The sequence below is a fragment of the Canis lupus genome, chromosome 24 (genome assembly GCF_011100685.1).
Source record: "Canis lupus familiaris isolate Mischka breed German Shepherd chromosome 24, alternate assembly UU_Cfam_GSD_1.0, whole genome shotgun sequence".
Lineage (NCBI taxonomy): Eukaryota > Metazoa > Chordata > Mammalia > Carnivora > Canidae > Canis > Canis lupus.
Window position 1 is genome coordinate 44,314,493 of NC_049245.1, and position 25,341 is coordinate 44,339,833.

General features: G+C 52.8%; 1 long non-coding RNA gene across 4 annotated transcripts in view; it reads right to left on the reverse strand.

Moving 5' to 3' along the window:
* Positions 1–1,589: 1,589 nt before the first annotated feature.
* LOC102153173 overlaps positions 1,590–25,341 on the reverse strand; it is a 34,059-nt gene continuing 10,307 nt past the window's right edge. For all 4 annotated transcript variants that reach the window (XR_005378063.1, XR_005378062.1, XR_005378064.1 and 1 more), the window contains one exon: positions 1,590–4,991. This is a non-coding gene — a long non-coding RNA (uncharacterized LOC102153173). The remainder of the gene's footprint in view (positions 4,992–25,341) is intronic.

A 25,341-nucleotide genomic window follows, 5' to 3' on the forward strand; every position in this document is an offset into this window, starting at 1 on the left:
CCTCTGCCAGCGCCCTCTCCCCGTTCAGGGGCTCCCATCACGGGCTCCCATCGACCGAGGGGTGACGCCTCCAGGCTTCTCGAAGGAACTTTCCCAAATGCAAGCCGGATTGTCAATGTGTCTAAAATGCTTCACGTGGCTCATCCCTGCCCTCTCAGTAAAATCCAAGCTGGGGCGGTGGGGTAGGTTGGGGGAGTCCTGAGGGTCAAGACCACCCCATGCGTTCCCCCTCCCCATCACGGGCACACACTTCCCTTCCGCCTGGCCAGCTGGCTACCTCCTCCGTGTCCGTGTCCGTGTCCGTGCCGCCTCCTTCAGGCAGCCCTCCCTGCTTCTCCTGGCCAAGCCCCTGTCACAGGGTCACAGGCTCTGAGCTCTACATGCACAGACCCATGTCCATCTTGTCCTCTTCTGCGTCCCTGCGGCATACGTCACTTCAGACTGCTGCGGGGAGGGATGGGTAGTGGCTGGCCCCAGAGAACTGGGTGGGGATGGCCGGGGGGGGCACCTCTGCTTCCCTTCCCCTGCCCTTTCTGGACCTCTTCCCAGGAGGAGGATGGTGCTCAGGAAAGCCAAGTTGGGGGGTGCCCCACCACAGCCACCCCAGCCTTGGTCAGGGGACAGGGACCCCTTCATGACCCTGGCCTGGACCACAGGCATCACAGCTAGCTGTGAAGGAACAGGCCACAGATGGCTCCCATTCACAGGCAGGTGCCAATGCCCAGTACACAGGAACACCTTCTTTCTGAGAAGATGGTATCAGTCCCAATTCACCTGATTACAAGAACATTCTTCCTTTTGAGAAAGTGAAGAGAGTATCAGGGGAGTTTGGGGAGATACTTTGGGGCAGACAGGGCCCCTGCCCTGGACTTCCTTCCTCCAAGAGTGTGTTCTGGGTTTTCTTCAACTTGTGCAGACCGTGGCCTGCAGCTGGGAAGCCCAGGCCCCACTGACTCCGGGCCATGGGGAGAGCACCTGCCAGGCCCGAAGTGGTCATGGAGGCTCAGGAGTTCCAGCCCAAGGAGGCCTGGGCCTTTCCCGGGAGGTCCTGGTGCACACGCTGGAGTATTAGGGCTTCCGGGCAAGAGACCCCACCCACCCCCCTCCTGTGACCTACCTCGGGCTCAGCACCACCCCTCTGACCTACCCACTGCCCCGCTGGTCCCAGCCAGGGCCCCAGCTCATCTCCCTCACCAGGTATCCGGGCCAACTTCCTCTCTCCTGTCCAGTCACCCCCACATAAGGGACCGTCCTCTCTTGTCTCTTCTTCCTGATGCTGGCTGTGCACCTGCTGGTGCCAGCGTCCTAGGACATGCAGGGACACCAGTGGGCAGAGTAGAGCAGCGCCCCCATACTGTGCAGCCTGCATTCAGGCAGAAGAGGAACCCCTTACACTGTAAATACACAATGCTGTGAGTCAGGGCACAGAAGAGAGATGAGGATGGGGGGTGACGGGGCATCCAGAGCCCACGTGGGTATGGGAGAGGGTGCGATTTTACTTTAGTTCTCTCTCTGTGGTGCTGACCTGCATCCAGGAAGGCCTGGTGCCTCAGTTTCTATTTCTCATGAGACTGGGCCACACGTGCCTATATTTTTAAAAAAAGCTTTTTATTTTAAAATCGTTTTAGATCTACAGAAAAGTTACCAAGAGAGTCCAGAGTTTCTGTGCACCCAGCACCCAGTTCCTACTATTGTTACATTGCTGGGCTAATTTGCCACGGTGACTGAGCCAATACTGATACATTATTAACTCAACTCCAGGTGTTACTCAGGTTTCACCAAAAGCCCTTTATTTTCTGTTGCAGGATCCATTCCTGGACACATTACATTTTACTGTTAGGTCTCTTCTTGGCTTGGAGTTTCTCGGATTTCCCTTGTTTTAACGACCTTGACCATCCTGAGGAGTGCTGGTAGGACGTCCCCAGGGTTGGGTTTATACTTGGATTATTGGGATGATGGGTTCAGAAGGGACTCTTGGACGTGGAGGCTACTCATCATGCCCTACCTGGGTCTGTGTTCCCGACCAACAGTCAATGGGAGAAGTGAACCTCAGCCCCGGCTGCTGTGCAGTGCTCCCCTCAGCCAAGGTTCTCCGCTGTGCTCTGGAATCAAGACCCCGAGCATTGCCCAGACTGAAGGGGTGGGTAGTTGTGTCCCCGCTTCTAAAGGGGCTTTTATATGAATTCTTTGCAATTCTCCATACAAGAGATTTGTCTCTCACATGCATTCCTCTATTTATTCAGTTATCTACAACAGTGTAGACTGAATCCTAATCCCGGACTAGCCTGTGAGTTGAATGGTTCCACTCTGGGTCCCTGGGAGCACTCTGGGTGGCTCCTGTGTCCCTTGCCAGGCCCTCATTTTGGTTTTTGAGCACATCCTTACTTTCTGCCATGACTCTGGGCTCCAGGCTCATCACAGTCCTCGCCTCAGCCCAGGAAGAAGCTCTTGTAACAAGGAGGCTGGTTCCTTCCACCAGATACTGGCATCGGAGACCAAGTCTGAGGTGGGGCACGGCTGCGGCTGCTGGGGTGCCCCTGCTTCCAGGGCTTCCCAGGGCCCCGAGCAGAGCTGGGAAATCCGTCTGTGTATTGTGCACACGATGCACACTGATCTAGAGCTATTTCTGCAATGTCGGATCAAAGGCCCTCCAACACCAGGACCCGCGGAAGGGCACAGACTTCACATCTCAGCTACCCTGGGGCAGGAGGATCGAGTCCAGAGCAGACGGTATGTGAAACATTTTTTTGTCCTGATTTATTTCTTCCCATCAGGTCAAGGTAAAACTTAGGTAAGTCTCTTAACTGTAGTCTCCCAGTGGGGTGTGGGATCCCTCCCAGGACACCAGGTGATGTCTGGAGATGGGCAGAGGGGCGGCCACTGGCATCTGGTGGGGGCAGAGGCCCAGGGTGTGGCCAGCCTCAATATCAGTGATGTGGAAGGTGAAGCCCTGGGCCTGGACACAGGGTGGGGAGCGTGGGGTCCCCAGATTAAACCTGCAGCCTGTCCTCCTGCTCCGCCCGAGTGCAGGTACACAGAACACTAACATGCTACCTAATTCCTAGTTCTCCTGTATAGCCTTCCACTTCCCACGGAGGGAACGCCTCGAAGGGACTCCTGCTTCTCCTGTGCAGCTCGGCAGGGCCGGCGTGCCCACGGCTGAACAGGTGGCAGGGAGGAGGAGGCCACAGTGGGCAGAAGCCACGAGGAAGGAAGGCTGGCCTTGGCAAGGACGGGCGTGTGGTCTTCGCTGGGGACAGGAGGAAAAGCTACAGGCGAGAGAAGCAGGTGGTGGTTGGCATTACAGCTGTGCTGGCGATGGGGAGTGGGTGGGGGTGCCTGGCCCCAGAACTGGACCATTAGGCCCATTACCCACCCCCACCCCCCACCCTGAGACGCGGGCTCCAGAGCTGCTGATGCTGAGCCTCCCCCGCAGCTGCACTCTGGGAGCAGAGGCCCTGTCCTTCGTTCCTCTCTCGGCCTCTCATAGTGCCCGCGGCCCGAGTGTCCCGAGCACTGTCAGGAAGCCGCCCGGCACTTGGGACACTCCTTCAATTGCCTTTTTCATGTCCCAAGGGTCTGACTTTTTCGGCGCGGTCCATCCAGCTGCCTGCTTCGTTCCAAGTGTGTGACAAAGACAGGCCCTGCCCTCGGGGGTTCAGTCTGGGGGTGGGGGGGAGCCAGGCATTAGGAAAGTAAGTTCTACGCTATGGTAAGTGCCACGGAGGAAGAGAGCCACCTGTGACCGTGGGAGAGGACGGGGGGTACCCGGGCATCACGCTCCCTGCGGAGCCCCTAGAGCAGCAGCCACGAGCTCCAGGGAACCAGAGAAAAGACGAGGGAGCCATGGGTGCGAGGCGAGCAGGGAGGGCTCTATGGAGAACGAACAAAGAGATAGACGTCTACCCTACTCAAGCTCAGGTATTCGTTAGGCACCCACTGCACACCTTGGGAGAGGACCAGGCTGGTGAACGTAGTAATCCTCAGGACAGCTCTGGCCCCCATCCCACAAGCTCTCGGACTAGAATAGGGGGCAGCAAACATTACCAGCAAAATGACAGGGATGATGGGGGCCGTGAGAGCTGGGTGGCAGGGGGCTCCCTGCAGGTGGGAAGCCAGGGTGAGAAAGACCCCTCTGGCCCCCAAGAGAGGAAGAGCAGGCCCAGGTGCAGGTCTTCAGGCAACTGTGGGCTGAACAGCGTATGGAACATTTGGGGGCATTTGGGGGCAATGCTGGTGGTCAAGGCCAAGCTCAGAGGGTGGGCTGTACTGCAGGTAGCCACAGGAGGCTTGGGGCAGAACAACAGTAGGACAGGCCACCACGTGGGGGACTCGCTGGTTGGGGGGCAGGCTCCCCATGTCCCGCCTCCTGACAGTACAGCCCAGCCCGTGGGCGCAGCGCTCCTCCAGCCCTTCAGGAAAGCCTCCACCCAACCCTCTGAATCCAGCACAACAGGATTGGGGGGTGCCCTCCGGAAGAGCCCTTCATCTTCATTATCACCCCTCCTGGCCCGGCCCTGCACGGGGACCTCTGGTGGCCCCAGGTGGACAGAGACGGCACAGGACACCGGTGGCCCCTCTCTGCCCCCCAAGGGCTAATGCCACCACGAACCTCATGCACTCCACTCAAACATGCACATCGAAGCCTGCCTTCCGACCGCCCGCTCCCCATCCCAGTTCAAAGGCAGCACTGTTGACTTTGAAGAAACGGCCTTTGAACGTGGGTTTGCAGGGGCCTTGGCGGCAGGCTCTGAGCACCACGGAGAGGAACTTCATCACGGCTCTGTCTCGGCCTCACGCGCTGACAGCCGGCCTCAGCAGTTCATCTTCTGAAGGCTTCTCCCTGAAGGTTCTGTCGCCACCTTGATTTGAGCAGCGGGTGCGTGCTCACGACGCTGTTCTGTGCGGGGCCCCAGGAGAAGAGTCTATGAACAATGGCCTAACTTGAGGGTTGCCACCACGGCGAACCCCTGCCTCGTTCTGAACAAAAGCTGCAAATCAAAAAGGAGCTGTCAGTTCACTCCTGGGGAAGCAGGAGGCTGGTCCTTCCTGGTGGTGCAAAACCACGGGAGCACAGCCTGCCCTCCGCCCTCAGCCCACCGTGTGCCCCGCGTCCTGCTCCAGGGCTCACCCCCACCGCTGACTTGGGTGGTTCTAGGCTGATGGCACTGGAGGGTGAGGAGTGTCAACGGGAGCCTGAACGTTCTGCCTAGAACATTCGCTGCGGCCGAGAGGAGATAGTGAGAAAATGACGACGGCAACCGGATCAGGAAGAGGACGTCTGAGTGGGACCTTCTCCTCGGGGGGCAGAAGACCACAGACCTAACAGCCTGGCGCCCCAGACAAGCAGGTAGTGGGGAGACAGGCCCATGGCCACCCCAACCAAGGTCACTGCATTCCACATTTATTATGCAGCAGTACAAAGTGTTTGCTCTATGGATGTTCCGTTATTAATTTTTTTTTTTTTTAACAACAGATGGTCTGGAGTTCCCTGCTTTCACCTGATATGGCTTGGCAGTAAACTGGTACAGTAAATCCTCTCATTTCAGGAGGCTTTGGGTGGTGGGGTTGCCACTGTGAATTAATCAAGCCATCTTACAGAAGCCCGGTGGCGAACCCAAAGTGAGCTCTGACTCGGCGTCTGTAAGGGGCCACCGCCCGGCCTGTGCTCAAAGCTACAAATGACTCAACTCCCAACCGACATTTGCAGAGAACATGCCTTAGAAACCCTTAAGAATGGCTGGGTTCCGGTAGAAGGCAAAGATCAGTCTTTATCTCCTAAGACCTTGTTCACACAAATCTATGTTTTTAGTTGACCTTTCCTTCAGAGAGCAAAGGGTAAACGCCCATGGAGAAGAGTCTGAAGCATTAAGATGTCAAATCAAGGAGGTGGCATTAACAAGGCTCAATGGTGCTGGAGTTTCAAAGGGGACACTGTTGCTGGAGGTTCCAAGGACACCCGAGAGCAAATAGATTTGGGTTAGAAAGAAAGCAGAAAAGGGGAAGGGTTAACAGGATAAACAAAGCCAGACACACAGACACACATGCACACAACCCCCAAGGTCACATTCAGGGGGCTTTTCTACTTGATCTTTCCTCCAGTGGCCAGAAGAGCCATCAGAGCAACTTATATTTACAGGCAATCTCTAGACTATTGTCTCTTGTCAATCTGAGAGAGAAGCAGCAATGGTTTTGGAAACGTGGCCCCTTTTCTGATGAGAGAGAACGGGTGGTTCACGAAATCAGCCGCGAGCCACATTCTCCAAGGCCTTCCTGTGTGATGATCTTAGATCATCCACCCACAGTTGACTCCAGAGCCTCGGCCAGCCAAGAGCAAAGCACAAGGAGTCAAGATTTCAAGTCAAACCTTCTCTCAAATCTTTCTGGTTGGCAAGAGGAAGGAGACAGAACTTGGCGGGCCTGTTGATCTTTTCAAGCAGGGACAGAGGCTAGGGAACCCAAGAAGACACAAGGCAGTTGAATTCGTGGCCTCGTTCACCATCGAATGACTGCGCCAATGGAAACCCATCATCTCTGTACCCAACTGGCATTCCAGGCAAGGAAACACATGCAGGTGCCACCACTTATCTGAGACCACATGGCCAGGTCCAGAGCAGGTCCGAGAGGTCCCCTGGGCCAAGGGGACCATAGGAACCCCCACCCCAGGGACTCTCCTGAGAAAGGGGCATGGAGAGCAGTCGACATCATTACTGCAGCTGCGCCACCTAGTGGTGAGGAACTGGGGCACTTTGTGGCACGGTCCCAGCCCCTGGGAACATCGATCACCCAAAGAGAGGAAGACCAAGGGCAGGGCTCCAAGCCAACATGGGGCTGTCCAGAAGACCTCTTCACAGTGCACCCACAGTGAGCAATGGTCACCCACACACCCACTTAGTTGACCATTTTCATGGGACGTGAGGCGTGGCTTCAGGCACTGACCTCTCAAGGCTCACTGTCCTCCCCTACCTGAGAGTGAAAATGGGGAGTCTCTGGAACTCCACATGTACAGGTCCTACTGCTCCTTCCAGAAGTGCAGGTGAGAGGGAAGGCACTGCTGGAAATCGGATCACCATGCACACACTGGCCTCTGCCCTCAGCCTGCCCACACTCTAATAGTCACATCCCACACCCCAGTCAGTGCTCCAAGGCCACCTTGCCCCAAGGCCATGTCTGCTCCAGGCTGGAAGGAACCAGCTCTGACCGTAGGCTGACAAACATTCCAGAAGTAACAGGGACCCTACCCTCCTCTACGCTGTCAAGAAACAGGCCTCAGAGTGAAAGCCTCCTTCAGACTGGACCACATCAGGAAATCAGACCCCAGCTACCCCAGCTCAGCTCTGTTCAAATCAAATTGACCTCTCACCGCTAGCACATCCTTAGGCAAGCGCTGTGAGCCTCCAAATGCATCCCAAACATACTCATCATCCCCGCTGACCATCCCCACTGACGGGACCAGCCAGGCCTCTGGACCAGCTGGTCTCCCAGCTGCTCCTCTTGCCTCTGGCAATGCCTCTTACACAGTAGCAGAGAGGGCGCTAGAGGTGGTGGATTCAGACCCTGGCCCTGGTCCAGCCCATCCCCTCCTTCTCACTCCTGCAACCAGCTCTTCCCACCCCAAGCCCTTCCCCTAGTGTGCGACACACGACACACGGGGACACGACACACGACACACGGGGACACGGGGGCTCCTGACTCAGCCCCAGCACCACCTCAGACTCCTCCCTGGAGCTCCCCCCTCCCATCCCTAAGCAGCGGTTCAGAAGGTGGGCTCTGGAGTTAGAATCCTGACTCCACACTGTCCAGCTGTATGGCCTTGCACAGGCTATCTGACCCGGGCGCCTCAGTTTCCCGGTGAAGTTGCTATGAAGATTGTATAAATTACTGTATTTCCCTAATGCCTTGGATGTGGGAGGCACCACGAGACATACCCAATAAAGGAGCAAACAAGTCAGGAGCGGGGCTTCCCGAGCGTGAGGCTGGTTGTGTGCGTCTCTCCCACAGAAGACGTGGTTCTTCAGAAGAGGAGTGGTCTCCCCAGCCCTCACACCGGGGCCCCGACGGCCCAGCCGCACCACGGCTGCCTCGGGTTCTTCCCAGGGGCCTGGATAAACAGGAGGTTCTGCGCAGCCACGGGGGTTAAGTTGAGGGCCGCCTGCCCCCAGTCAAGAGCCCCAAGAGCCCCCTGAGCACCACCCCCCACCCTCCTGCCTTCCTCCTCCGCTCTGGAAGCCACATCCAGGTTCCAGACCCGCTCCGGCCTCCCCAGGCCTCCAAAAGCCCATCCTCGTGGCTGAGAGGCCCAGAGCCGCACGGATGCTGGCGTGGCCACAGAAACCGCCCTAACCCTGTGGTGTTCCTACTCAGGTTACCGAGGGGCCACAGGGAGGGAAACCGGCAGCCGAGCCGCCTCCAGGGGCCTGCCAGAGGCCCTCGTGAGAGCTCGTTGCCCCCTTCCCAGGCCGGGCCACTCCGCGCTCTCCCATGAGCCCAGGTCTCCCAAGATCAATGTCATGGCAAAGTCAAGGAGGCCCCAGCCAGCAGTTGGGTGGCTAATTCCGACAGCCCTCGCCCCTTCGGAGATAATAATAGGTCCACTTCACTGCACGGAGAGCAAGTGCAAATGCCTACAGAGGCCAGGCCCTGCTCAGAGATGAGTGACGAGGCCAGGTGGCGGCCAGCGCGGTGGCGGTCCTCGGCTCCCCGACAGGGGGCGGCCGCCCCTCAGCGACGGCCGCCTGTGGACAGGGCCCCGGGCGGCTAGAGGCTCCCGGGAGTGGGCCAGGAGAAGTCCACCCTCCGAGTTTTGGTAATATCTCCTAATACCTAAACACTGGCAGCTACCATGATGGAGACTTAGGAAGACTGTCGTGTGCGGTTGAAGCACAAGCCGTTTCTGGGCGGGATCGGCGTGCGGGGCGGTTTCCAACTCCCTTCCAGAAGGGCGGCTTTCCCCGACATCAGTTTTTACCGGTAGTAATAGCGGCCACCGTTTCGGGACTTATTTCTGGGCGTCAGGTGCTGCTCATCTAGTTTAAGGGCGCAGAGCCTTGGTTCCTTCCTCGTAAACCAGGAGACCGACCGGGCAGGCCATCGAGGCGCCCCCAGGGGCGCGGGGCCGACAGCGGGGGGCTGAGGTTGGCGCTCGGTTCTGCGTGACACCAGAACCAGGGACCTCACCCACAAGGCTTGCGCCCCGGGGCCGTCCCTGCGAGCGAGGGGGCTCAACCCCGCTGACCTCTGGGCTCCACACTTGTCCTTGGCGTTTCCCCACGTTTCCATCCGCCCCCGCCCCCGCCCGCCGCCGCCTACCGCTTACTCAAATGACCCTCCTGCTACCTCTTCACCGAACTGCACATGCTGGGCTCCTTCCCAGGCACTAATCCTTCCCAGCTCTCCTGACCATATCTAGCCATGGTAATGCAGTGTCCTCCAAATCCCCCTGCCCCTCTATCCTGCTGCCAACGGAGCTTCCATTTGGCCTGTGACATTTAAAAATATCTGTCCAGCCTTGGCATATAGAACCCAATACCCCCAGCTGTTTAAATACCACTGCCTCATTCGGCCCGCACATGCCCGTGCTTCCAGTAAAAGCGTAAGTTGACCCAGAACATCGGGCCACCCGAACCCTCTATTCCAATCACGCCAATCTTAATTTGGCTCCTCCGTCAAGTGTACCATCCGCTGGAGCCCATTCCTGCCCCTACAAGGAGAAGACAGGCGTGGGCCCGGGGGGCTTTGAGCGGCAGGGCAAGGTGTGGGCCATCTGTGTGCCCAGGACACGGGAGCACATGCCTGGAGCATGGTGTGATGTCCGCCACAGCTGTCCCTGCCCTCCCTGGCTTCCCACCCCACTGGGCCCCATGGCTCTGCTATTAATATAGCGCCAAGAGGCCCAGCAGCTGGCCGTGGCAAAATCTTTCCACACGGACAGTGACAACTGACATCACACTGATTTGGGCTCTGTACGTTCCAAATGTGCATTCTTTTAGAAAGAGCATTGCTGAAATTTGCCTGGTCACTGAAAATGTGTCTATGTTGTTTCGGGAACTGGGAAAACATCTCCAGTGACCGATTTGGGGGCCTTGAAAAAGGGATCCAGAAGACGGGTGGGAGCCCCAGGATCTCCTGGGGCTCATAGGGATTAGAGTCTACTCCCCTCTCAAGGGTGCCCCAGATCTGTGTAGTGACTAAGTGTCTCATGGAGAGGAGGAGGGAAAAGCAGGGGCAGTTACGTGACTTGCTCTTCTTAACGGAAAGAAGGTGGCTTCAACAGAGCCCAAAAGAGCCCAGAAAGAGCAGAGTGAAATGGTATGATTTCTGGGACATGCCTTAATAAAGCTACCCAAAGGAGTAGGGGTGAAAGAGGGAGCAAGAGCTGATGGGCTAGCACAGCTGTGCTGGGGCCCCAGGGTCTCGTCTCCACCTCTGTGTGCTGGCAAACTTCCCTAACAAGGTTAAGCTTCAACATGTAAAAAAAGACTCAACAAAAATTCAACAAAATCTGAACACACTCAAAAATACTCACAACATACATGTGAAAAAACAAATCAACAAATCACGGAGAACCTCACGTGTGCTAGGAACCCTTCTGGGACACTTCTCAACGTGTACAAAAGAAAGAGACGTGAGCAGAGAGCCCTGGTGTGCCGGTCAGCAACTGCCCCGCCTGAAAACGACCTCCTTTTGGCCACAGCACAACGGGTCTCCTCCCCAAATGCCCTGGATTTGTTTCAACTGTCCCATTCCATTGACCCATGGAGACAGCCTCAACACATACTTTTTTAAATTTAGTATTTAAAAATACACAACGAGCCAACCCAAGCAAGACACAGCCGGTAACCTCATCTACTAGAACGCCTTTCTCGCCTGCCCTCACCCACCTTCGCCGCCACAGCAACACAGTAACAAATCTCTAGTTTATCATAGGCTTTCTGCTTTCTGTGAATGTGTTTCTTCTATCATGTATATACTGGCTTAGTTTTGCTGGCTTTTGACCCGTATGAAAAGCATATCCTACCACACTTCTGAGGGTGTATTTTTAGGCACAGGCTCTTTTCTGGCATTTTCTGGCATCCAATCAAGAACCAAGTGCATGATGGGAGAAAGACCCACCTACCCCCACCCAAATCCCCAGAAAAGCCCAGCATGAGAGAAGAGGCCTCAGCTCAAAGGGGGTGTGGGTGGGCCCTGCAAGACGTGCCAGCAGGAAGTAGAGAAGGTGCCTGAGCTCACGCTCCTGTTGTTTGGGACAGAGCTCTGCTGAGGCCAAGGGCACGGGTTAAAGCCTCACTGATAAGCCTGTTTCTTGGCTGCGTCTGCAAACAAAAACATGTGAAGTGACGGCAAATGTCATGGTAAAGGCAGATCAAGACAACTACATCTGTCGATTTATTATTAGAAGGCAAATGTCATGGAAAGAAAATATGCCCCAAGTAATTTAGTCCTGTGCAAACTCAACAGGCTTCAGCTGGTTGGAACCAGAGGCCTTCCCAGCACTCCTCAGCTAAGAGTTGCCTCATTAGATACTGGGGTCAAAATCTAATTTGTCCCCCCTTGATGGTACATATCTGTTGGCGAGGGAGACCAGAATGTGCTGTCACCTGTCATGACATCTTTTCTCGGGTCCACACCAGTACCTCCTGAAGGGGATGAGCAGACTCAGCTCCTCGCCGTCTGCCGGGGAGAAGACAGTGCTGCACTGGACCAACCGAACCTGGTGCCCAGGATAACCCCAATGGGCCAAGGGCCAACTGAGCTTTGGATTTATCTTCTCAAGTATTTAAAAAATTCTTAGCCAGAAGCGAAGCAGTAACGGTAGAATTTTCCTTTAAAACTAAATTCATTTACACAGATACAACAAGTTGATTTAAAGAAAACCATTAAGTGCAGCTATAGTGCGGGAATATGGCAAAACTCATCCAGCTGGTATGGAAATAATTGAAGTTTGAGCAAAAATCTCAATTATTTCTAAGGGACTGTAAAATTTTTTCTAACTTGTATAGTGCTTCTGAGCTCTGAAAGTTCTGACCACATTCCATCCACACCACAGGCCAGCCACCTCCAGTCTTCTCTGTCCCATCCGGGTGCATGAGACGGGAAAGAAGGAGCCCAGAGTCCCCACCGCTGATGCTGAGCGGAGCCCCTAGGCCGGTGGTCACGCACCAGCTCTCAGGTCAGGAACCCACATGAAAGGTCAAGTTAGTGTTTTCTTTCTCCCAAGTTTGCTCTTTTCCTTCTTTACGTTTCCACGATGACTTCAGAAACACAGACGAGCAAACTTCCCTTTTCACGCTGATAGTTCACCCAATGTAACAGGTGCTCCTAAGAGCAGACCTTTCTCTCTTCAGACAGAAGTCTATTTTAAAACTAGTTGGAAAAATAAATAAATAAATAAATAAATAAATAAATAAATAAATCTAGTTGGAAATGGGAAGTTACTCTTTTAAACCTACTAAACATAATATTAATGTCAATCATATTATTTCATTAACTTTGTAGATATATATCTCCCTACAATGTTACATTATGGATAACAAATTAACGTTACTATTGAGGAAAAGCTAGGCAGCCCGTACAACCCGGTCTGCAGGAAAGCCCTACATTACCCCTGTCATCCCAGAAACCCCTCCAGTTAACACGGCCTTCCACACTCAAAAACGTCCCAGCTGGATGACAAATTACACAGTAACCCTGGTTATACACCATGACTAACTCGTCTAGCCTGCAAAGAGCAGGGCAGGGAGGGGAGTGGGGGACAGGGTCCCCCGATCTCGAAGGCTGGAGAGCATTCTTTCCATTGTGACCATTCCCAATTTAAACTGCCTAGATGGGGGATTAGGCAGGGAGGCCTACCACGCGGGTTCAAAATGATCAGAAGACCAGAGCGCAGCTCAGAGTTCTCGAGGGATCGCCAGCAAGAACGGTTTGTCAATGCTGCCTCCCCAAAGGCACGCTGCCCTTCACCAGAACTTGGAAGAAGCTGAGTGCACAGCCTGTGCCCCGGCCGCCTCTAGGCCAGGTCTCCCCCCACTCCTCTGGGCGGCAGGTCTCTGAAATGTAGTTCATTAAAGTTTCACTCTTCTTCCTGACCGGTCAGAGCCAAGGTCATGCCCCTCAGACCATGTGGGGGTCTGGGTACAGCACTGGTGCCACTGCCCTCCTGGCCAGAGCAACTGGGTGCCGAGAAGGTGAGGGTCAGACACATGCTGCCTGGTAGCCTCGGGCTAAAGGGCCACCAAGGCAAAGCGCTGTGTCTACCTGTGACCTCCCTTAGGACTGACCCTAGAGAACCCTAGTAAATGTGTGCAGAAGTATGTGCCAGGACGGGGCACCAAGTCGAAACAGCAAAAATACACATCAACAGGAAAAACGGCTATTGACAGTCCTTTACTGGGACCACAGCCGATGGGGCGACGATTAAAAAGAACCACAGAGATCTTATGTGAACCGACATACGAGGGTCTGCAAGATAACGCTGCCAAATGAAAAGGCTGCAAAGTCACTACTTGTCTTTAAAAAAAAAAAAAAAGACACTTTTTGAGGGCACTCGGACGGCTCAGTGGGTTAAGCGTCTGACACTTGACCTTGGGGTCACAGGTTCGGGGCCCACACTGGATGTGGGGCCTGGAAGGGTGGAAGGAAGACGTTTTCTATGGAAATAGGTCATTCTGTGTGAAGCTGGTCCCTCGGGGGAACGTGAGGGGTGGGCTACGGAGGCTGCGGCTGGACGAGGGCCACTAAAGCAGACTCTAGGCTTAAGCCTCGGTCAGTATCACCGAATTTATGGAACGTATCTAATTCATGCCCGCCATACGTAACGCAGTGCTGTATTTTTTGCCATAACGGAGAGGAGACGCTGCTAGGACATCACAGCTTTCAGAGTAGGCATCTCACAAAAGGGTCTCTGAGGGAAACGGGTGTGCCTTTCTTGTACCTACTCCCCCATATCCCGGGGACTGGCTTCAAGTAACAGCTGGCGCTTTGGGCCTTGGCTGGATTTTTGAATAACCGGCAGGAAAAGAGTGCTACCGAGTGCTCTTGGCTCTCACCTTGCCCAAGTCGTCCTCGGCTGCCGCGGGGACCCTGCCAGGCCAGAGCAGCGAGGCCATGGTATAGTTCTATTTCGAGCTTCCGAGCCACGTCCAGCCAGCTCTCGACCTGCTCTTTCTCTAACAAGAAGCCAGCAGAATGTCAGTTCTAACGTGATCAAGAAAAGAATGCAAAGCTGCACATTGTCCGTTTGGATGCTGACAAAAAATAGATCTGCTATCAAGGGGGCTGACATCTGAGCGCGGGGTTCATGTTCCATCCCCCCGCGAAGACCCTCGGCTCGGGGCGGCGCACGGGGACAGCAGCAGGGCAGAAGAACCCGATCTTTGAGGGCTCCCGCCCCACGTGGAGCTGTAAACTCAACTCCGGGGCCCTGTCGTCCCCGGGCTTTCCCACTAGGCTCCCGGCTATCGCCACAGCCCCTCCATCCAACTATGGAGGATCCTACCCTTTGGCCTAGTAGATTCCTTCTCGCAGGCCATGCAAGGCGCCTCTAACTCAATGGGCCAGGGGCAGAACTCGCCCCACAAGGCTCGGCAGGACTTGAGGTCCACCAGCCCCCTGCGCTCCACACCCCCCGCCCTTCCCGTGCTCAGTGGAAGGTAGCCACTATCCCTTCCAGTTCCAGCTGCGTGTCCCCCCTCACACAGCCCACTCCCTGACTCCACGCTGCCGCCAAGCTGTCAGCTGATGTCCCCAACAACGACTCTCGAGGTCACTCTCACTGCCACCAGTTTTGTATTTCTAGAATGACCTTCCCCAGACCCAACTACTCCCACCATCTCTGGCTTGCCTCCAAATTCTACCCCCAGCCCCCAGCCAGAGAGAGTTTTGTCACAGACAACTTGATCGTGGCACCTCCCAGCCACCAGGACAAGGGCTTCCCACCGTCCTAAGGGTGGTGGAGACCCAAGACCGCATTCTGTTCTGCTGGGTCAAGGAGGCCCCAGCCCTGGGGCCACCTCCCCGACTCACTTCACTCTGTCCCCCAGGTTCTGCTGACTTTCTGCCAGTTCCCCTCATCCATCCAGTCCCTTCCAGCAGAGGGCCTGCAAACACGCTATTCCTGCGCTTGGACCCGGGCCACCCCTGCCGCTGCCACATGCTCATCCTTCAGTTCACAGCTCAAGTGTGCACATATCACTTCCCCAGGAAAGTATTCCCTGACATGCCCAGATCTAGGGCAGCTTCCTCTGCTGTACGCTCTGTAAAAAGTTTCTTTTCCAGTGCCCTTAGCTCAGGTTGTAACGAGACTCTCCTTAGCGTGATGATTCATTATTTCCAGATCCCCCGCCGAATAAAGAGTAGAGAGACAAGAGGCTGGTTTAGCTCACCAACACATTCCTGGTGCCTAGCACAGTGCATGGCCCACAGCAAGTATTCCGTGCACTTCTGTACATCAAACCACCGCTCCTAAGACCTTCATCAGGAAGCCACTATGAGAGAACTGGAAACAAAACCCACCATCACCACCACTACCACCATCACATTCACCACCGTCACCAGCACCACCACCAGCACCAGCATCATCGTCACTACATCATCCCAACCACCACTCACATCACAAACTTCACCACCATCACTGAGAGCTGCCATCAGCCAAACTACTGGTTCAGAGTTCACCTGTTCTAGACCCTTGCTGGGCACTTTCTATTTCTTTCCTCATTTGATGCTCTCCATAACCCTGGAAGGGAGAGTTTTTTGGACCCTTGGAAGACCTTTCCTGCAATGGAGGAGATGGAAGTCCAGACAGGTGATGCCACTGGTCAGCTATGAAGCAGAATATATAAGATGCACATCTGGGTCCATCTGGTTCCAACACTGGCTTCTCACCTCTCACACTTCTCAGCCTTTCTACTGAGTCCCTCTTATTAGATGCCATCTTGCTTCCTCTTAGAAGCCACCCAAATACACTCAGAGAAAGGACATTAAGAGAAAATCCCTTAAAAAAAGAAACACAGCGAGGTTCCCCCTCCTCCCATTCCCTTGTTTCATAAAGGAATAAGGGCTCTTCTTTGCCATATGCTGTCAGACAGCATGTGGAGGCACCAGGGAGGGTGAGGAGACTAGAAAAGGATGAAAGAAGACATAAAACATCACAATCTAATGAAATGACGTGACTAACCAGAAGAATATAAAAGAATAACCCAAACTTATTTTTAAATAAAAAGAGAAGCCCAGAATTACCAAATATCACAAACTGTACCACTTGTCAAGAGGACAATGAGGTGGAAGTCCCTGATTCAGAGATTTCAGACAACACTAAAATTTCAAAAGAAATGTGAGATGCCAATCTGGGGCAGCCAATTTATTTTTTTAATATAAGTAAAATCATTTTTAAAAAATGAAAAACATTTTGTGAAGCTCTAAAGAAAAAAAACCTCTAAAATCTTAAAACAAAAACCTCACATTACTATCTGTTTGATTCAAAAGGGGGTGACACTGACATACTAATAGGAGGGAAGCTTCTGCAGGCTCCGTGGTCAAGAATAGTCCCTGGGGTGCCTGGCTGGCTCAGTTGGTGGAGTTGATCTCAGAGTTATTAAGTTCAAGCCCCATGTTGGGAGTAAAGATCCATTAAAAATAAAATCTTTAAAAAAAAAAGTCCCTTCTCTGAATAACTTGAGCCTGATGAAAAACCCACCCCATCGTCTTTAATTTTTCACACTTCACCGCGGGTTTGCATTTAGTGACCACTGACGTTGTTCACCTCTCTCTCTTATGTAGGAATCCCTTCGACAAAATCCTCTTCAACCTTCATTGAGTATTTGCTTGAGCAGGCTGCTGGTTGCCTCATAAACCAACCAATTCTAAAAGTCACAGAATATGAGAAAAATGCACAAAAATCAATACCATTCCTATAAACGCACAGTAAACAGCCTGCAAATAAAATGAAAAGAGAGAGCCCATTCATAATAGCAACAAAAGTATCAAATACTTGGGAAATACATGATATATTTTCACATACCAAACTCTACATATGATACGTGGACATTATATAATGAAAACACAAATCCTTAATGGGAGAGATAGAAACTCAAGTAAATGAAGAGTGAGATCATACTGGGGCTCAAGGCTAAACGCAGAAACGATGACTGTATTTCCCAACTTAATTTATAGATTGAATGGAATTCCAGTCAAAAGATCACCAAGGTCATTACAGAACTTGATAAAAGTGGTTCTTAAATTCTATAGGAAAATAAGTGCACAAAACTATCAGAGGGTTCTGAGATAATATCCAATAAGAAGGCATTTGCCCCAGTAGATCTTAAAATATAGTATAAAGTGATGATCATTAAGGCTGTAAATCAATCAGGGTAAAACAATGGAGAAAGACATTACGATTTAACAAACGCAGCAGGAATAAAGTAGCTATCAATAAACAAAAAATACACAAGCCACCTAATGTCACAATAGTCTGGCCTGAGGTTTTTCAAGACCCTCTTATCTCAAATATGGAAAGGAAGTTTTAGCTTTAACTAAACATCAGGCAATTTCCAAGTGACAAAGATGAAGTTGTCTGACAGTCTAAAAAAAAAACACCTTTCTGCCTCCTCTGTTTATTTCCCCATGGTCATCTCAAGACCCACAGCGTCCTTGCTGGGGTGCTTGTTAATTAGATCCTCTTGTTCTCTGTGAGCACCAGTGTAGGTGAAGGAGACATGGGCAGTGGACAGGCAAGAATCTCCCACCAGGGCTCCCTGGCCAGGGCCCATGCCCGGCGTCCCCCAGCAGGCCCCACGCGGCCAGCTTACCCGCTGGTTGGCTTCCTAATGGCAAGGACTGTCCTCAAGGGCAATTATGATTGAAGTCCGCACTTGCCTCAAAACAAAACCAGACCTCTGTGCTTTGGAAAAACAGGAGTCTTCTCTTGCTCTATGAGTGAAGAGCTCGGAGGGAAGTGATGGTGTTTTGTGAGCGTATTTCTAGACCAGTAAAGGGAAAACCCCCAATTTACAATGATGTTTAGCCAAAACCATGAGTGGAAGAGGGGAAAGCCATGGCCAGCCTATTGATGAGTTTTCATTTCCGATTTTGTTCATTTCTGTTGTGTTAGTCTAGTTTCACGATGTTTTCTGTAGCATGCATAGTCCATGTCTGACCGTGGGCCCCGCTGGAACCTGGATGGTCCGGGCATAGGGATGACCCTGTCAATCACCTGGCCCATGTCTCAGGATCCTTATGGATCCTGAGGAGGGAAGGGGTGTGGAGAAAAGACAGGCGAGCCCAGAGCTACTTCCACCGGAAGCAGAGGTGGTCAGGTGAACTGCTGATTACATACAGATCCATATCACTGTCCCCCACGTCTGACTGGTCAACAGTGCCCTGCCACCAAAAGCCACGTGCCCTAACATCTGTGCAGGGTGGGATGCAGCTTCACCAGACTGCCTTTTAGAAAAACAAAGCCCAGCTCAAATAACAAACAAATACCTAGAATCCTCTTTAACTCAGAGCAGCGTTACAGTGAATGAGGCTGATTTCCCCCGTTACCAGGCCGGACTGATTACAGAGCCCAGAGCCATTTGCCTGAAGATAATTGCCCCAATTCCCCACTTCACTTTGCACGTATAGAAACAGTCCCAATCTACCAGAGCCTCAGTGACTAGACATGTAAAATTGGTCTAATCATATTTTGAAGAGCTCGAGCTGAAAGGGTTTCTGTGAGCATGAGCCTGAACCATGACACCAGGCAGAGTTTCTCCCCTCTGGGTGCGTTGCTCGTTTGCTCACTCCCCCACCAAATCTGAAGGGGTGAGTCACTTTCTCAGCAGATGAGAGAAAAACAACTTTGAGGCTCTCTGTCAGTGCTGGTGGCTGGAGGTAAAGGCTGGATGCCCAGGAGAGCTGGACACGAGCTAAAAGCACAAGCCAGAGGACATTCCTGATAGCGGAGTCCTCTGCGATCAGCAGCCCATCTCCAGGAGGAAGCTGGTATGCAGGGCAGCGGGGACATCAGACACTAGAATCACAGGGGCTGTGGGCATCTTGGGACACCAATGTCTCAGCGGGCCATGGGAAAGAACCAGGCAAGCTCAAGTGTAAGTTGAGGGCAGGCAGATGGAAGAGAACCTAGTCCTAATTTCTGTAGGACAAGGCCAGGCAAATGGCCAGAGTCCAGGCTGTCAACCAGGGACCACATGAAAGCTGACAGCTAGAGCAGAAGCAGAGAAAAGGAGGCACCATGCCCAAGGAGGACCTGTGTGCCCAAGTGTACGCTTTGCCTAAATAAGGGAGCTACCAGACACTTCCTGTTGGATTAGGAGCCTAGAAAGTGCTCCACCTGTGGCAGAGGTGGGTACGTAGGTAGGCAGGTAGGTGAGTGGGTGCTGGATGGATGAGAGAACACTGGTAGAACCCAAACCCAAGGGAAAGAAAGGCCATTCTCGAGAAGACAACTCCCAGCAGCTCTGTCCACAGGGCACAAATAGAGTATTATAATCCCAACAGTGGCCTGGACAGCATCCGGCCATGTCAAATAGGTGATTATTTCACCCTATCATTTGCTTTTAGCTCGAGATGGCATTCCCCCAAAATCACAGAACCAGGAGTTTGGGCCTGTCACTATTTCTACTGGTGAGAGCCAACCCGGATCAGTGCAGTCTGAGTAACAGCAAAATAACGCCCCAGAGAATTGAGCCAAATGCTCTTGTACTGTACCCAGACCTGGGGGCAAGTGGGACGTACAGTGCCAAATTCTCAGTAGGGCTGAGGCTTTCTGGCTGATTGCCACAGTCAGGGGTGGGGAATACTTCAAGCTCCCTGAATTCATTTCTACCCAAAAGAAAGTTTGAAAAGCTCTCCATCTCGAAAAATAGTCCTTTTCAATGATTGTCCAAAAAATACGTTCAAGGGTGATTATACCCACTCACCTGGCAGAGCAGAACCAGTCTTTTATCTCGTGTCTCATCTTGGAAACTGTGTTGGTGTCTAGGGGAACCCATGACAATAGTCTGTCAAGCCTTTTGAGAACTCATGGGATTCCTCTTGGTCTCTCTCAGAGAGACCAGCACAGCGATCTTCTCACCACAGAACTTTTAAAAAAACAAAAAAATCTAAAAAGTCAGGCCAGGGGGGAAAAAAAAAAAACACCACCACATCTTTTTCCAGAAACCTCCCCCCACAGATGAACTTCCCCTGACTGTATCAGCACTTCCCCAATACTGTAGGGTTCACTATTTGGCACTGGTTGGCAGCCCACTTTGTAGAATTGGGGGCACTTCGCGCTGACACGCATGTCGGAGGGGGAGCTGCAGTTCATTCTGTTACTGCCATGCCCCCCCACAGCGCCTGCGACAGCGTCCTGCTCACACAAGTGACTCAACTCCTGATGGCTAAATAGCCAATTTCATTCCTAATTTCCAAGACAGCTCTGGGAGGGGAGGCAAGGACCGATAGAATTAATAGACAGGGGATCCCTGGGTGGCTCAGCGGTTTAGCACCTGCCTTCGGCCCAGGGCCTGACCCTGGAGTCCCGGGATCGAGTCCCACATCGGGCTCCCTGTATGGAGCCTGCTTCTCCCCCTGTTCTGTGCCTCTGCTTCTCTGTGTGTGTGTGTGTGTCTCATGAATGAATAAATAAAATCTTTAAAAAAAAAAAAAAGAATTACTAGACGGACTTGACAAATTTCTTTGCTCTGACAAGAGGGCTATGGAACAAAGTGCCTCCGAGCCTGAGCCCGATTATAGAAGCCGCACAGCAGCCCTGCTGGTTCCCTCTGCATACACCTGTTTGCTCATGTCCTGAAACTGCCACCCAAACATTCCTTCCTGTCACTGAGCCGCTTGCACTTTCAAATGCTTCTAAAATAGAAGCAGAGTCGGAAGGGCATGTCCATCAATAGAGCCCCCAGCCCCTCTCCCAAGGTCTCCAAATGCCTTTCATGGAATCAGAATCTGAGTTGAAAAGAATTTTGGCGCGCATCGAGTTCCAACTCGGCCTGGCTCATGAGTCCCACGGAAAACATCTCCAATATGTGCTCATCTGTCCTTTGATTTAACACCGCTTCTGACAAAGAGCCAACTGCCTCCTGACAGCCATTCCATTTCAGAGCCCTAATTGTTAGAATATTCTTCCTTGGGTTCAGCTGAAATCTGCCTGTTGTAACTACTACCCATAGGTTATAATTTTGCCCTCTGGAGCCACGTAAAATACATCTCAATGCCTGTTCCACAGGACAATCCTTTAAGGGGCTGAAGACAATATTCTTCACAATTCATCCCAATCAGAACCTTATTGTATGATGCTCAGATGAACTGGGAAGTGCACTTTCCTGTCCAACAGGTTCGGGAGCCTCCCTCTGGCAAAGCCCAAAGGTGACATATGACCATACTTTATTTACCGGCAGACAGACAGAGCCCCTTGTTCCTTAGCTGCTAACAACCCGAGGTTGTTCATCACCCACTTGCTCCTTTTTGAAATTCACTCTGCAGCAAGCACTTTTTAAAGTCGTGCACGTAATGCATTTTAAACAGCATTTTCTGCACAGATCCATTTGCTCGACCTCGGCCCTAAGTGCGAGATGGAGCAGTATTTCAGTGTGGTCCTGCTGCTCCTCCCGGAGACTATGCGGAATGTTCACCAAAATGTATGTGTAACTATACAGGACCAGGGCTCTAAAATGCAGTGTTTTGTTAAATGTTCATTTGCTGATTAAAATGCATCTTGCAAAGAAAGTGCATTACTAATGCAGAATCTAGTCCAAAAGTACGTATTATGTAATGCACATTTGTTAATAATGCAGGCAATCTCGGTGTATCTATATTAGTGGATCAGCTCGGGGCTGCCATCTCCATTATAGGCATAAAGCACTCCTTCTGAAAAACGAAGTACTTTCTTATGAACACTAAAGAATCATAATCCACCTTGTTGCTGACAGCTGGCATTCGTCTCCATTGAAAGGGCATTCACCAGCACCCACATATTCCTGATTTTTTTCCCCAGCGTGCCTTGAAAATCCCTTGAACGACGTCTTTATGCTCCATGCACTGTCAGTGGGGCTGTGCTAATTGAAAGAAATAAAGCAGGTGGGTCAATGTGAGCAAAACCTTCAGAGATGTCCCTCCTTGATGGAGGCAGAGAGATATGGATTTGAAGTATGCAGGACCCAACAGCCCATCCAGTGCCCCCTACTAATAATCACATGATGACTGGAACCAGGCTCTTGTGAGGAGACCCTTTCAGTTCCTTTGCAAAGTGTGACAGTAGGCACAACTAGAATACAGACATTTGTCCTTTTATGGGGTTTGCCAAATCAACCCTACTTTCTTAGACCAATCAGTATTTTAATGCCACAAAAGAACTCAAAAGAACACAAGAGGAAAGACAGACACAGCCAAGAAGCCAAGTCAGGAACATTCAAGAACATCCACAGCCAAGATGCAGAAATAAAAAAATAAACCCTCAGCACATCGAAAGCAGTTGCTAGAATCTTGCTAAGGTCTGGTCTACACTCTGGTTTTGACAGCTGCATGTAAGCATGGTGTTGAAGGTATGAGGACAAGTTCCACCATGCCAGGTAATGGCTGTAGGCACAGGACTCTTTAGCCTCCAAGAAGGGGGTACCAGGAGCAAAAGCCTGGTAGGTGACCTCAAAAAGGAAAGCAGAATTGTGAGGGCATGCCTCTCCAGATTTCCCCCATGTTGACTCAAAGACAAAAAACCCCCATGTGTTCCAAGTGGAGCAACTTTATTGACATGTCCAAGAATTCTAGGAAGACGGTGTGGCTCTGGATTAGGCAACTACCTTTGGACTTGCCACCATGGCAAAAGGGCCACTCCATACTCTAACAGGGAAGGCGTCATATACAACCCAGAAGCAGCAGTCAGGTTATAGATAGAACTCAAGAGCTTTCCGAGGACCATGCTTCCCTGAGCTAAGATCACTCCAGGGATCCCCTTCAGGAGGACATGGAGCTCATTTGATTTTCCAGGGCTGAGAAAGAGAGGTACTAATTTCCTCCAACCTTTCAGCCTCCGGGGTTCAGCATGGTCTTGGAACATCTAGCCACATCACCTAACCCTAATGCTCTGATGGACCCAATAGTTTTCTCAGAGCATTAAAGACGGATTAAATATTGGTGGGCAAGGAGGAATTCGGAGTGGTTTAACACTCTGATTAACAGCAGATTAGTCCTAAATGGGCTTTCCTTAATGTAAGTTTCTTTTCTTCATTTTTAACTTCACCTTCAGCACCTGGAACAGGGCTTGGCATGTGCCAGGCACTGAATAAATATTCACTGAATGAACTAGCTTTGTTGAAAACCTATCTGTGTATGAAATGAAAGCGCTTTAAGGGGTACCCCGTGAGATTTCCTTGATGGCTAACCGGCCTGCAGCGCCCCACAGGGGTAGAGAATGGGCTGTACCTACTGAATATCAGGGCAGGCAAGATTTGCCTTAACTAGTGGTTCCAGCTAATTAAGAGTCTGTCTTCCAGCAGCACATGTTCTCAGCTAGAGCTCATGGCAGTCCACCGATGGGTCTGTGGACTTGCAAACCATCACCCTGTCTGTGGGGCCCTTCCTAGGAACGATGCTTACTTGTCCACGAGGTAATTAGCCAATTGAGACTACAGGGGGGTGCGGGGGATATTTTTCGGAAACGCTCTAATTACAGTCACTATAAGGGATCTGCCAAAGGTGGTTTCGTGATTAATGACTGCCTGAGGTTACCATCCTCAAACTATTAAACCCCTGGAACTCGCCCGGGGCTGGATCATTAATACCCATGCACAGACCCCCGTTTCATTCCGCCGAGTATCTGCGATTTTGCGGTCTGGTCTTTTGGCTTGTTTTACCGATAATCCTGGAGTTGGGAAGGTGTATGGACCCCACGGAGAACCGGACCCATGCCCGGCTGCCCGAGTACCCTAACCTGTGGCTAGCTGGCTCACTTGTTTTGCTCCTTGGCACCCGCCAGGCCCCCCCGCCCCTCGATTCGCCCAAGTCGCCCAAATCGTTTCAAACAAGGTTCCCTCCTGCCACCTGCCGGCCCACTAGGGTCTGCGCCACGGGCTCGGCGCCACGGCGCAGCTCGCGGGGAGGCGCCCCCGCCTCCCTACTGCACATGCCCGGCAGAAGTCCGGGCGCGCAACTTTGCAGAACCTCTCCGCCGCGTCCCTCCCGCCTCAGTCTCCTCTTTCCTCTCCCAGGCGAGAGGACCAGCGGAGGCACCTCTCCCGGGTCTTAGGCCGCAGAGTCTGAGACTTAGAGAGAGGAGCCCCGGAGGAGGAAGACTTTTTCTCCCCTTACCCATCCCTTCTTGCTCAGACAGGCAAGCAGAGGCGCGGAGCTTTAGAAAGTTGAGTGATCAGGAAGGTAGGTGCTTCCTTTTCTTCCCCCCTCACAGCGAGGTGGGGCTGGGACCTCCGGACCCAGCTTCTCACCTCGTGGGGTGCACCTCCGTCGGCTCTAGCAGCCAATGCGCATCGGAGCCCCGCTCTGCAGAGCCAGAGGGCGGGTGGTCTTCTCGGTGTGCGCCTAAGAGAATGGATCGTAGGTCCCGGGCTCAGCAGTGGCGCCGAGCTCGCCACAACTACAACGATCTGTGCCCACCCATCGGCCGCCGGGCAGCCACCGCGCTCCTCTGGCTCTCCTGCTCCATCGCGCTCCTCCGCGCCCTCGCCACCTCCAACGCCCGCGCCCAGCAGCGCGCGGCCGCCCAGCAGCGCCGGAGCTTCCTTAACGCCCACCACCGCTCCGGCGCCCAGGTGTTCCCCGAGCCCCCCGAGTCGGACCACGAGCACGAGGAGGCCGACCTCGAGCTGTCCCTCCCCGAGTGCCTAGAGTACGAGGAAGAGTTTGACTACGAATCTGAGACCGAGACCGAGACCGAGTCTGAAATCGAATCCGAGACCGACTTCGAGACCGAGCCTGAGACCGCCCCCGCCACTGAGCCCGAGACCGAGCCAGAAGACGAGCGCGGCCCCGTGGTGCCCAAGCACAGCAGCTTCGGCCAATCTCTCACCGAGCGTCTGCACGCTCTAAGATTGCGGAGCCCCGACGCCTCCCCGAGTCGCGCGCAGCCCAGCACTCAGGAGCCCCAGAACCCCAGGGAGGGGGAGGAGCCCGAGCCCAAGCCCGAGGACAAGGATCCGAGGGACCCCGAAGAGTCCGAGGAGCCAAAGGAGAAGAAGCAGCAGCGCCGCTGCAAGCCGAAGAAGCCCACCCGCCGCGACCCGTCCCCGGAGTCCCCTTCCAAAAGGGGACCCATCCCCATCCGGCGTCACTAATGGAGGACGCGGTCCAGATTCTCCTTGTTTTCTTTGATTCAGGTTAGTTGCCCGCCGCCGA